This window comes from Populus trichocarpa, chromosome 10, assembly GCF_000002775.5.
Source record: "Populus trichocarpa isolate Nisqually-1 chromosome 10, P.trichocarpa_v4.1, whole genome shotgun sequence".
Taxonomy (NCBI): Eukaryota; Viridiplantae; Streptophyta; class Magnoliopsida; order Malpighiales; family Salicaceae; genus Populus; species Populus trichocarpa.
The window spans coordinates 20,334,434-20,348,747 of record NC_037294.2 but is presented as its reverse complement, the minus strand read 5'-3'; positions in this window follow the sequence as shown (position 1 = coordinate 20,348,747).

Sequence of the window (14,314 nt, the reverse complement as noted above, 5' to 3'; positions counted from 1 at the left end):
ACTGAAGAACTTGTTTGATGGTGGGAGGACAATCACAGCTGATACAGTAGAATTTTGAAACAAACGAAACATTATATTCAAAGGAATTGATTCACTATTTCATGGTAGAATGTTGAATATTGCTCTAATTAATAGTCTGTTATCAATTCACCATCATTACACATCTTATTTTCTTTAATTTGGAAAACATTTTAATTTATTGTTGATATGTGCTTTTATGTCTAACATGATAGAAAATTATATTTTGAATTTTTTAAAAAAGTTTAAACTCTCAAGAAACAATTATTTGATATAATATTAAATAAATTTTTAATTAAATTGTCACGAATTTAAATTTTATTATTTTATTTTATTCAATAAAAATTAAATATAAAGTAATATATACATGGGAAGATTTTAAGCTAAAAAACCTTTCATATTAAAAGATATATTAAAACACTTAACTTTCAAAGTTTACATAGTATTAACATTCAGCATTACATCTTTTTATATTATTTTTGCTTTTTTATTTTAAAAGTATATTTAAAAAAATTATTATTTTTGTTTTAAATTATTATTTTTTGTATTTTTAAATTATTTTAATATGTTAATATCAAAAATAAAATTTAAAAAATAACAACAACAATATTCAAATACAGTGTAGATGAGCAGTCATGATTTATTTGTTTATATGCTAACAATAAATTAAATCTATTACGACAACCAATTAAAAGAAATAATAAATTAAATTTATTAGTTGAAATACGCGCAAATTAATTCAAATACTCACGATAATAATATAAAAAAAAAACAGTAAGAGGACTCTATCAAATTCGTCTGAAAACTAGAATCACCACCATCTTACTGTCTTTACGCAGCAAAAAATACATAATATTCACCACTTCGTAGGAAAAAAAGGAGGGAAAAAATAAAGAAAACATTAATGTGCACGTAATTTGACAGACTTGTTTGTACTATTCCCAGGCAAACCAATGCTAAAATACACTAAATATAAATATATACTTTGTATACATTCATACAAGAATACACGTATATAATTTCATAAAAAGAAATTATTATAGATATGACCAACAATATCGTCGTCGTTATATATGTCTTATTTTATTCATGATTTTTAGTTGAAATTGTCAATATAAAAGACAATTTTTCTAGAAAAATATATAGCAATTCACAGGAATCATCAACTCTGTTAGCTAGCCATTCAACTTACAATAAAAGGTCGGTCATCAATTTTATGAAAGCATAGCCTGCCTCTGCATTCCCATTGTCTTCACCACACAAATAAAATAAATAAATAAAATTAAACCACACACGAAACTCATCAAGCGGGAGATACGTGGCAAAACATGATAGGCTTTGAAAAGTGGACGGAGATACCATAGCCGAATATATATATATATATATATATATATATATATATATATATATATATATATATATATATATATAAGTCGTGCTGAAACAACGTTACTGTAAATAGAAGTTTAATTTTAATTCTAAGGGCCACCCTCTCTTGATTTATATTTTTGATCTAGTTATTGTCATACGTAGTTACGTACAAGTAATAGTGGTCCCCACATCATGATCTATAGACAATCGTCAATAAATCCAATGGCTGTGGTTGTTTGGTCTTGGTAGCTGGGTCCCACAAATATCACGAAGGGACCACAGGTTTTCCATGTGTGTACCAGGAAGAAGTAGACAACCCTTCTTTCTTAAACTTGCTTCAAATGTCATTGACAAATCTGATTAAAAAGGAAAATATTGCGGTTGAAGTACAAATATAAAATACCTTATCTTTTACGTTTGTTTATGTAGGATCCTAGTCCTCTTTCATTTCCACACGAGACTCGTCAGAATCCCGTGTGGAGGTAAGAAGATAGAATACAACTCGATCCTCCCACTTTTTGAGAAAATGATAAACGATCCATTTTATATTGAAATTTAATTATTCGTTTTTAAAATCATATAGCTAGTATATGATTTATCAACACAAAAGAAGTTAATTATAGTCTAAAATCACAGTAAAAATGTTTTACATTATTAAAAAAAATTACCATAAATATAAGGGATAAAAATAACAAGAATGGGCAGCTGGGGAAGATGGGTACTGCATGAATATTTATATTTTATCATAACATTTAATGGATCTTGAACTGTATAGTAAGAGTTAGGTCTCCGTCTTTAAGTTTTCATCCTACATTTTTCAATATTGAAACTTAATATATACTCCCAAGAGAAAAAATTAAATCTAGTTAGAAATTATTCTCTTGAAGTTGGAAAATAAATCATAACACAGGAGAGAGACAGGCACAAAAAAAGAAGAAGAAGAAGAAGAAGTCAATAGTACTGAAATTCACTAAAAAATTATAAAAATATTTTATTTTTCTGTCTTTTTTTAATTCTCTCTCCCACTCATACATCTCTATCATGTATTTTTGGATGTCTCCTCGAAAACAAATATCGGCATGCATGCGTCAGGCTACTATTAATTATTCCAATTCCATTCTTGGCGAAGGAAGATTTAAATTCGCATAACCCTTGACAGGGTGGTGGAGTAGGGCAGGCACTTGCACGAACCGGTCACGTGCCCCATCTATGAACGCCAACAGGCTAGTGTATAACTGGATGGATCGCTTGCCTCCATGTTGTTACGTTGCTTGATTTTTTTTATTTTTTTATACATTACAAGGAGTAACAGTCGTGGCCTTTCTGAGGAGTGGAAGGTGCCCAGGATAAGCTAGGAAAAAGACGAAGAAACCGACCGTGAAAAGTATTATACGGATTTGTCCCTTAAAATCTTTGACTTACGTGTCCTCGGACGGTTCACTCAGTCAGAGCAAATGCTGGTATACTCTATCCCATTGAAATTGTGTTAGCTATAACCATTGATGCATATTACTAGTAATACTTATTGTTTTTAAAAATTATTTTTTTATTTTTAATATTAGCATATTAAAATAAAAAAAAACATTAAAAAAAATAAAAAACTTTGAAAATCACGATCAAACCCACAAACAAATGCTATCTAAGAAGCAAAGATTGAGATTTTCATAAATGTTTTTGTCTTGTAATGGATATGATAAAATGAAGTGATTGATTTAAAAACGTGACAGTAAATAGACGAATACCACGTGACAGTAAATAGAGGGAAAAAAAAATATTCATACTATTACATAAATATTCTTTGTTGATCCATGACGTGTTACTAAGTATATACGAGTTTCAACCAATTCGATTACTGTTTAATAAATTTATCCGGCTTTTTTTCACGAGATAACCACGTGACAGTAAATAAATTAAGAGGAAAAAAAAACATTCATAAAAGTGTTTTTTTTCTTAAAAACATATTAATTCTTTTAATAACATACATTAAAATTAATTGAAAAACAATAAAAAATATTAATTTATAATTCTTTCAGGATAAACATATTTTTAAAAAAGCACAAAAAAAAAAGTTATTACATTTGTAAATGACACTCATATTAGTTAAATGTAGAGGCCCTTGTTTTATAGGAATTACCATTATCTCTGAGATCAAAGATTTCATTAGCTTGAGCACTCATATTAATATTTAGTTTTTTTCTTGAAGGGGGGAAAGCATTGAGAATTATGTAATTTAATGGCTTAATGAATAGTATTTGGCAATGTGGTTGCGGTTGCTTTTCAAATAACTTTTCATGCTGAAATACAAGTCAATGATTTTTTTAAAAAAAAAAAAAAATTATTTTTAACATCAACACATCGAAACGATCTAAAACATACAAAACATATTAAATTTTAGCAAAAATAAATTTAAAATTTTTTAAAAATATGATTTGTACCGCGTTCCCAAACAAATTCGTATTGATGTTAACCATTGTGTTTCTACTAGTAATTTTACTTTATTGATAAAAAAAAAAACTTTATGAACTCTGAAATATTTATATTAAATTAATGACACAATCCACTCATTTTGTTCTAGATCAGGGACTATCACCACCTTGATTTGATGTCACTTTAATGCCTTCATTCTCTTTTATTCGATGAGGATCACTCATCTCAAGCTTCACCACCAATTCACTCATGGTAGCACCTTTTCCACACTCATCATGAACTTTGATTTACAAGGCCATGTACAAAATTGAGGACAAAATCACTGGAAAATAAATTCAGGCAAAGCTCTTAGTTATAATTCTAAAAAAAAGCTTTGATTATTTATCAGTTTCATCTATTTTTAATTAGCGCTTTTTATAGATGTACTGCTATTTCATTTCATGTTTTGAAACTAACCCTCTAAGGCTCTAATAGTACTTGTTCATTCATGATATTAAAAGGTGTGGGGTTAAGGCATAGTAATGTTTGGTTTCTCACTCTTTTTTTTTTTTTTTGCTTGAAATCTAATTAATAATGCCACGATTTAGATTTTTCTTATGTTTTTTTTTTCAATTTCAAATATATGGAGAAGTATGGAATTTTATTCCAGCTTGTGTATGATTTCTTGCAGTTTTGTGTAACTTTCATCGACTTTAGACCTATTTACATCAAGGCAAGTGCCATTCTTTTCTGTTCCATGTCTTATGCTGCTTTCTAAAGTTATCATGCTAAATATCACTTGAAATGTCATCGATCGGTTAGGTTTCTATCACTGGTGACGAAAAGAAATGTTATTGCTTAATCAGGTAGGTCGGCCAGTTACTCAACGTAGCAAGTTATTTGACTGTCCAAGTGATATCATTTAATTAGTGATTGTTGTTTCACATTTAGATATATATTAAGTTATTTCATATTTAGATGTGAAACTTTGGATCACTATCTACCTGGTGATTTTAATGGAATATTGAGGCATAAATCATAATAATTAATTACATCACAATACTTTATGTAATTTTGGGTTTATAGTTATTCGGATTGAAGAGTTAAAAGACTTGCTTTCATGACTTCGAGTACTCTACATATAAATATTTTGTTTTTGTTTTGTTTTTTTTTTTTTTTGTGATTTCGTGGTCTTGCAATTCGAGTCCTTCTCTTCTTGCTATGATTAAATACCACCTTTTTCAACTCGTGTTGCAATTAAATCAAGTTGATGCCCAATTAGGTCTTCCTATTACACAAATTTTTGTTGGCATTAATGAGTCCATAACTAGTAAAAGCTATGATCCAAGGAAGTGCCTCTTCTCTTCTTCAAAAGGCAAATGTTTTTATCATCATTGGACCACAAATCTCCTCCCTTTGAAATTACCCACACGCACATTTATTTTAAGGATGGGAACCGAGAAGCTCTTATGATTCCTCTTTTTTTTTTTCCTTGCCAAAGGTTCCCAGCTACCTTGCCTTGCCATTTTGTGAAACTCTCCAAGTATCGGTGCTTTAATAGAAAGAAGAAGAAGAAGAAGAGAAATCATCTCCAGCGCTCAACTATACTTGCAAAACAATATTTATAATGATAAAAAAAATTATCACGAAAGATTGAGAATCATTGGCCTGGTGGGTTGTATATGTGAATAATGCTAATAAATGATTGTAATAATAATAATAATAATAGTCAGATGCAGATGAGTGGTTGATTATCGAAGCACCAGTGGCGGGCAGGTTTGTGTGCTAAATTATGAATCGATCTTTTCATTAAATAACTGGCGAAAGATTTTTATTTTTTTTTTAATAATTTCTGTAAGGTGGAGAAGGTGTTAAGGTCACGTACACGAGATTTTAGTGAAACGAACGAACAAAGCAGAGAAGAGGAGAAAGGGAGTTGGGAGGATATTTTAGTGAATCCAGCGACGAGAAGCCAACTACCAATTGTGTGGAGAGGAGAAGATGAAGACACAGAGAGAGAGAGAGAGGGGTCTTGTCAGGCGTCAGTGACAGCGACAATGGAACCCGGACACGTAAACATCAATCAAAAAGGGTGAATAGTCTCGCAACCAAATCTGGACCGTCCACTTTCCCCTTCTGGTAGGACATAGTTGATTGGGCTTAAAAAGACAAGAAACGCCTAGAATCTTTCATATCTCCTCACATGGAAGACGGAACCTTTCCTATTTGGGGTAATCCTTAACAAGTACCTTAAAAACAACATCTATTGTATTCCGAACACACCGTGGGTCCCACCCCCGCCCCGAAAAGGGACCGCTCTGCCTCTATATGAAATTAAAAGCCACCAGCTCCGTGTACTATTCGGGCATGTTCACATAGCAGTGATGCATTACCTCGCTCTTTACTCGGAAGGCATGACAAGGACACTTTGACTAACTACAAGCTTTAATGGCCGTGAATCACAAAGTTACACGTTGACCAACCAGATTTATTTTTATCAAGATTTGATCAATGGGGGCATCGAAGGGCTGCTCGCGGGATTTAAGTTGATTTTTTTAATTTATTTTCTTGCTGTCTCGGGTCGTATTGCTCGCCTGGTTCGAATCCCGAGCCACAACTCTCCTAGTATCCTTTCAAGAAGGAGACCGTGATTATCAATTAATAAAATATATTTTGTTTTGCTCTTATCAAAACAAAAAGATTTTGTGGTTAGCGGGGGAGGATCACGGATCACCCCTTTATTTCCATGAAATGCTTGGAGTTAGAGTGACGAGTTTATTGTTTTCAATAATTTGCATGGATTATAATTATAACTGCCTCCTTTACTGTATTACACGCTACGTCTCCCAGGAAATCATGTCGAATCAAGAGAATTTTTTAGAGATTATTTTATAGTGATTTGGCTCTCAAAAACCATTATGGTTTTTTTTTTTTTTTTGCCTGTTTTTGCTAGATTCCTTTTTTAAAGAAATATACGTTAGAATTTTTATTTTTTATATTAACAAATAAAAAATACAAAAAAATATTAATTTAATATTTTATTTTTAAAAAATACATTTTAAAAACACGCTAAAAAAAACAAATATTACCAACCCACGCATTCGCTGAGTATATGCAACTTGCAACCCTGCGATTTTTCTTTACTGAAATTCTAATCAATTGATGCTTCTATAATTCTGATTAAAATAAAACAGTAATATTTATTAGATGTGACGGATGCCTGATTAAAATCAATGCTTCATACTGCATTAAAAGCACCACGCCACTCTCTTGCAGTTCACACAACCACCACTTCATTTACTAAAAAAAAAAAATCAACAAAGATTCATCGTTTGAACAATTTACTTTTTATCACAACCTTCTGTTATAAAACTTCATATTCTTGATTTTTCGATATCCTCGACCTTGTGATAATCTGATTTGTAATTCCATGAACATTTAAAAACTGACCTAGATATAGACAGGGGCAGAGCTGGCAGTAGTTGATAGGGGAGGTAAAAATTAATATAATAGGTTATATTATTAAAAAACCTATTTATTTAAAATAAAAATATTATATATTCCATATTTAAATACTAAATAAAAAAAAAATGTTTTACTGGTACCGGGACCCTGCTTGTCTACCTCTCCCCTGGATATAGATATGATATTGTAAGTAATATGAAATCTTTAAAAATATACATTTTATTCCTGAAACTTTGATGCGTTTTGAATAAACTACCCTAGAATGATTATATATATATATATATATATATATATATATATATATATAAAAGAAAATTAGTTGGCGATATCTTGACTAGGTTGAGAAAAGGGAAAAAAAATGATTTATACAATTCTAGCCAAGGTGTTTACTTTAGGAGATGTGATGGGCACATAATGAATGAAAGCTACATGTACCAAATATAAAAGTTATCATAACACTTTGCAATTAAGATTGCTGCCTTTCCTTTCACTTGACATGGATAATTATAAAATTATAATGCACTCATCCTCTGGCTTCTTTGATGTCTACATGTGGATCTGATATCAATTTTTTTTTCTTTCATGGTGATTTTAAAATCTAAAATCAAGAAGAAGCTGTAAAAATAAATTTTCTACCGCAAGTAAAAATAATTCACTTATAGAACGTTTGGGAACGCGGCTGCGGCTGCGGCTGCGTTCCCAAAAATTTTGAAATTTTTTTTTTTTACTAAAATTTAATATGATTTGTATATTTTGGATCTTTTTGATGTGCTGATGTCAAAAATAATTTTTAAAAAATAAAAAAATATCATTAACATGTATTTTAACATAAAAAATTATTTAAAAAACAACTACAACCATATTATCAAACACACTCTTAACATTCATATAAGATGAACTTCGTCTACTCATGAAAGGTAGTATTTTCCCGAATAAATAAATAAATAAACGTGGAATGCTCAATAAATGATCACTGCCCAGTCATTGTCTTCCACGTAAGCCAATCACTTCCCCAACCAAGATAAGGTGCGGTGGGCCATTACGGTCGCCACACGAGAGTTAGGGTCTCTACTCCCACGCGCTCTTCATAAAGCCGTTTGTTTTTTGCGTGGTGGGCTGTTCAGAGATGCTCCCGTGCAGTAAAATCGCACGTGCACCACCCACACTCGATTATGTCACTGCTTAGATCAGGACGCTCTTATTTAATTGATATTTATATTTCATCGTGATTAAATATTGAATAAAATAATTCATGTCCCCGGTTACATAATTGAGTATCGAGGTCAAGTTACAGTGATTGAAGATCTCTTAGGTTATCGTATTAAATCACTATATACTTTTTTTAAGATTAAAAAATACGGTGACGAGCATGTCCTGTGATGTAGTTAGTTCCTATAAATCAAAATTAAGAATTTAATAAGTACTTTAATATTTATTGAAAAATCAAGGAAATTGAGAAGAACATTGTAATCTGTAAGCTAATGTAATGGTATAAGAGTATGGAAATAATATCTTATAATATAGTCTTGCATTCCACAATTATATCATATACTTTTAATTTTTTATTTCAGGTCTAGATTCAAGTTTAAAACCAGTCGCATCTAGCACCTTTTATTATAAAAAATAAACCATAAATATTAAGAAATTTTTGTACCACGTCCCGCATCATTTGATGTTGAGAATTTGAGCATTACTCATCTAGCAGGTAGCAGGTGACCCAATAATAAAAGTTTGGAATTAAAATGTTTGTTTTTTTGTGGTATCAGGTTCGAGCTCTATGGTTGTTAATATGACGGCCACTGTAGGCTTATATAGTCGTTAATTTTAGAGTCCATGAAATTAATTGAGATGCGTCCAAGCTGACCCGAACACTCACCCACGTTAATAATAAAAAAAATAAAAATTGGAGCATTAATTAATTCCTTTGAACAACAGCAAATAATTCTGAGTGGAGAGAGCTAGATCTAACGTGTAATGATCTTTACTTGTGGTGTTAGATTTAGACAATCAATTCCTGAGAGAACATGGGAAAGCAAAGTACAACGACGATACCAACGTTAATGGTTAACAAGGAAACACTTATCCTAGATCAATATATATATATATATATATATATATATTTTTTTTTTTTCCAGTATTTGACCACTTCAAAGCGGAGATGGATTTGACTAAAAGAAAAAAAACAAAAAATCAGAAGCGTACGAGAAAAAGAAAAATATTACAACTGGATCCGACACCTACCTTCCACCTCTAACTTTTTTGCATTTTGGTCAAAATAATTGATGGAGTAACCTCGGAAACACGTGAATATCATATACCTTGTTATATGATTAATTCTGCTAAAAAACCACGTGATTAGAGAGACTAATGGTGTTTTTCATGTTTATTAATAGATTTATGTTAATATGTATATTTAAACATAAAAAAAAAATTGCGAGACTTTTGTGTATTTCATTATAAAAAATAATTCCTCCATGTACTAAAATAATCAAGGTGATTCGCTGTCCCTTTCTTTTCTAATTTCTCACTTTATTGTTTTTTTTATTATTTTTTTTTAATTTCATATGTTTTTTTTTTACTCTTTTTTTTTTCTTTTTTCCACTTTTGATTTCATTTTTTTTCTATTTAATCTTTATTTTTTTTTAACAGTGATTGAAGATGCTTTTAAACCTGTCATATAACTAATTTACATCCAGAAGACTGTTGTATATATTATTTTTAAACTCGAGTTATATAAGAAATTGATAAAAATAGTTTATTTTCTACCAGTTTAATTATTTTCTTGCAACTTTATACGTTTTGTTTTTACCAATACACTAGGTTTCTTAATTGAGCAAGGAGTTAGGTTGGGGAGGGTTTTTGATTGATTGTAATTTGTTTTTTCAATTTTATCATTATATTTTTTTTATTTGTTAACTAGGTTGTTTTAAAACCAATCAGGTTAACTAGATCATATTAAAATAACTTCAATATAATTATTTTTTTGATATTTTCAGATTAATTTGTCTAATTACATTTAATAATAATTTTGATTAGTTCTATATGAGATTTAAATTATTTTTGTCATGTTAACAAAAATAAATAAATAAATAATTACCTGGCATGCACAGTGACGCCAACTATAAGCTAGTCTTTAATAGCTAACAAAAGGGCTAAAATATCAATCATAGCATATCAACTAAATTCATTTTCAGTTAAAGCTATTTTGTTTTTAATTTAATCAGAATAATACAAATTGCCTGTACACTCCAAATCCAAATAAATTTCAATTTTGTATTTACGAGCACGTCTTGTAGTGTAGTTAATCCCTTTTTATCTACACTAAAAACTAACTTCATGGGTATTTTAATTAATATTTCCTTAAAAATTGAATAAAATCACAAGGAAACATTGGAATTTGTCAGCGATTATAATGGTATAAAGATACGAAAACAATACCACGTGTCATAGTGTTGTCGTCATGATCATGTTATAGTTTCATTTTTTTTTATATCAAGTCTAGATTAATATTTAAAATCAGTAAAATCTTGCACTTGACAAATAAAAATACACAAATATCAAGGAGTTTTTGGACCGCATCTAGCATGCTTCGATGTTAGGATTTGGAGCTTTAATTTATCAAGGAAAAAGAAATATTGCGCGGAGAAAACTAGGGATAACGTGTCGTGATCTTTACTTGTGGTATTCGACAATCGATTTCCCAGAGGACATGAGAAGGCAAAGTACAGCAATGATATCAACGTTGATGGCTAACAAGGAAACACTTATCCTAGATCAAAAGGTGTTTTCCTTTTTCCTTTTTCCTTTTTCTTTTTTCCTTTTTCTTTTTTCTTTCAATACTTGATCACTTCAATACGGAGATGAATTTGACTAAACAAAAAACAAAAAATCAAAAGTTTACGAGAAAATTAAAAACATTACAAATGGACCCCACACCGGCTTAATTTCTGCCTTTGACCTTTTTGCATTGTGGTCAAAATAACTGGAGCTGTAAATCTTCACAAAGCAGTAACCTTGTGAATATTTACCACATGTGATCATGTACGGCCACGGTTTGATTTTAGGGTGACAATCATATTTAGAGTTTATTGAATAGTATGATTAGGGTTATTTTTCAAAATATTTTTTTCTTAAAAATATATCAAAATAATAAACAAGTTATAATATCTCCAAATTTATTATCAACACTACTGCTGGACTCTAATTAATCATTTCACAATCCACACCTAGTTTTTTTTTTTAATTATTATTATTATTGCTATTGATTTCGAGCTAAATGAAGTCTGGCATCCTTTAAATGCATGAATTCGATCACAAAGGCAACAAGGGGTGACAAAAAGCTAGACGGGCCCAAGACAGGCAAAGCCGTGAAGTCTTATCCATCACCTGTCTCCTATCGTATCTTCTCAAGAAAGAGGAAATAAAAAAAAAAAAAAACGTTTCTTGGGCACGAAGTGGGTTAAGCGTTGGTATTATTAAAGCTACATTGGATTATTATAGCATCATCATGTTTGTTGCTACATGGTATTACATGATTGGTTGATTATAATATTTATTTGGTGCGGATGTTAGATGGTGAAATTAGATGAGAGACCAATGTATTTTGTGTACTTGTCGGCAAGGGTACGAGGTTTAAAAGGATGTTGAGTGACGTGGCCTCTCCTTCTCCTTTCGTACCAAAGCCCTAGCCTATACTGGTAACTTTTTGGTCAAATCTTGGCTCTTATTTACCAAAACGCCCTCCCTTTCATTTTCGTTGCACGTTTTCTTAATTTCCAACCGTACACGTATAGATACACACTCGACATGAGCCGTCCGTTTGCTACTGTTAACATGCTGGCTGATAACGATGGCACTGCGAAGTAACATGTGCAGGCGAAGACTAATTTCTCTAGAAGAGGATGGTTTCACGAGGTTCGAGAGGAGAGAAAAAAGAGCGGCAGCAAGTAATTACTAAATATTAAAGGGGAAATCAAGCATAATTATATCAAATCATTGCTATTAAACAGTGATTTGGTTAGACTTTTTGGTTGCCCGAGTGAAATCATTCAGAGAGTTTTTGGTTCGGAGGTGGCGAAAAACAGACAGCATGATACAGTGATTTTTAAAAAAGAAGAATAATAAAGAGGGGGTGAATAATGAATATTATTTTTGTAAAAATAGAAGGGTGTTAAGAAAGATAGCCTGAAGTCTGTAGAGTTTAATGTCAATGGTGATTCTTACAGTGTCTGGAAATGTATTGTCGAGGAGGATAACATTAAGGTGTATTGTATTGTACAAGAGAAAATTAAATTAAATTTACTGATTGCTTCTGTGAATAATAATATAAAAATCAAGGTATTATCGATCATGGCTGGCATTAAAAAAAATATTTATTTCAATTTAATTTCTTTTATGAGTACTGAGCTACTTTTCATGGCATTTTTCGTCGATGAACAATGGTTCGGTGAATTTCAACCTACCCACGGCAGTACATGTCAAGACTTGCGCAGCGTATTTTACCAGAGCATAAAAGAGCTAGAAATTAGTCTTAGCTAGCATGTGCTACATGTGTTTTGGCATGAATACACAGCATAATTAATTTTTCCACGTACAAAACATGAAAAAAACGAGGTCCTCCTGCTTTGCCTGATCTTCCGAGTAACAATTCACCGATGACGGTGCCTACAATAGGAGAGTATTTTCAGGAGATTCGAGCACGATTACTAGCTAGAGACAATATGATTCGAGAGATTTCGGTCTGGATCAAGGCATGGGGACTCTCCTCATCACAAACATATATAGCCACATATACTTCAACGTTGCTCTCAAGAATCCAAGATGATTTCTTGTAAATGATGAAAATTTTGTCTGCACTTTAATTATCTTCGATTTAAAACACGTGCGTGCCCTATTTTCTCATTTATTTTCTGCTTTCCTTGAAATCTAATTCGTTGAATTTTATTTAAAAATATAATTAATAGTAATTGGTAATTTACATATATTAATAGTAAACACATGCGTGCCCTATTTTCTACTATATTTCTCTTGCAGATAATATCCACATCAATGGTTTCTTCAAGGATAGTTTATATATATATATATATATATATAAAAAATCAGACTTGTAGAATATTAATACCGATGAAAATAAAATTCTTTAGTTGATTTATAAGTTAGACACATATCATATCATATCATCAATATAGAAACCCACGGGAGGTTAGCTAATGATTTGTCTTCACACCCTAATTTCATGAAATCTCAGATAGGTGCTACCGTATCTTTGACTCCGTTTTGTTGTTCTTCAGTTTTTCACCTTTTCTTGCTCATCACTTCTATTTTAGAATTAAAAATTCTTCGTCGGCATTGAATAAGGCAACACGTAATTCAAGGTTCCGATCCCCTTAATCTCTCCTAGTTTATTTTATAATTGTATCAAACACCCATGATTTACACGATTAGACTGTCTTTTCCCTCATGGTAGAGATGAGAAACGATCACATGAAATGAAATAGCGTTGATCACATGGAAAACGAGGTGATCATATATATATATATATATATATATATATATATATATTCAGTGCACCAAAACTAAGCCGACCTTCACCAGATATACTCAAACAAATGCCATTTATGCTAAAATCAAAGATTTACAAGTGATCACCTATTCGTCCAACAAGCACCCCAATTCAACCAATCCCGTTAATCCAGAGTAACATTTTTCTGTAAAAAAAGGAAAGCTACCAATCCCTTTGATCCGGTAGCGCTTTCTTCGATGCCTTTGGTCTTAAAATGTCTTTGTTTTTCGCAAGAACAAGGATTTAGAGTATAGAAAACAGAAACAGATGCTAATTAGCATATCTCCTGATAGATGATAAAATTAATTATTACCCTATAATCGATAAACTAGGTTATTCAACATTCTGTCAATCAAATTATCGACCATGACAGGACGTTTCCAGGCGTATCTGGATTTCGCGATATAGATGACCAATACCTTTGAAAGGGCACAAAAATAAGATCACTCTATAACAACTTCGAATGGCATGGTACCCCCCCTGTCTCCCACC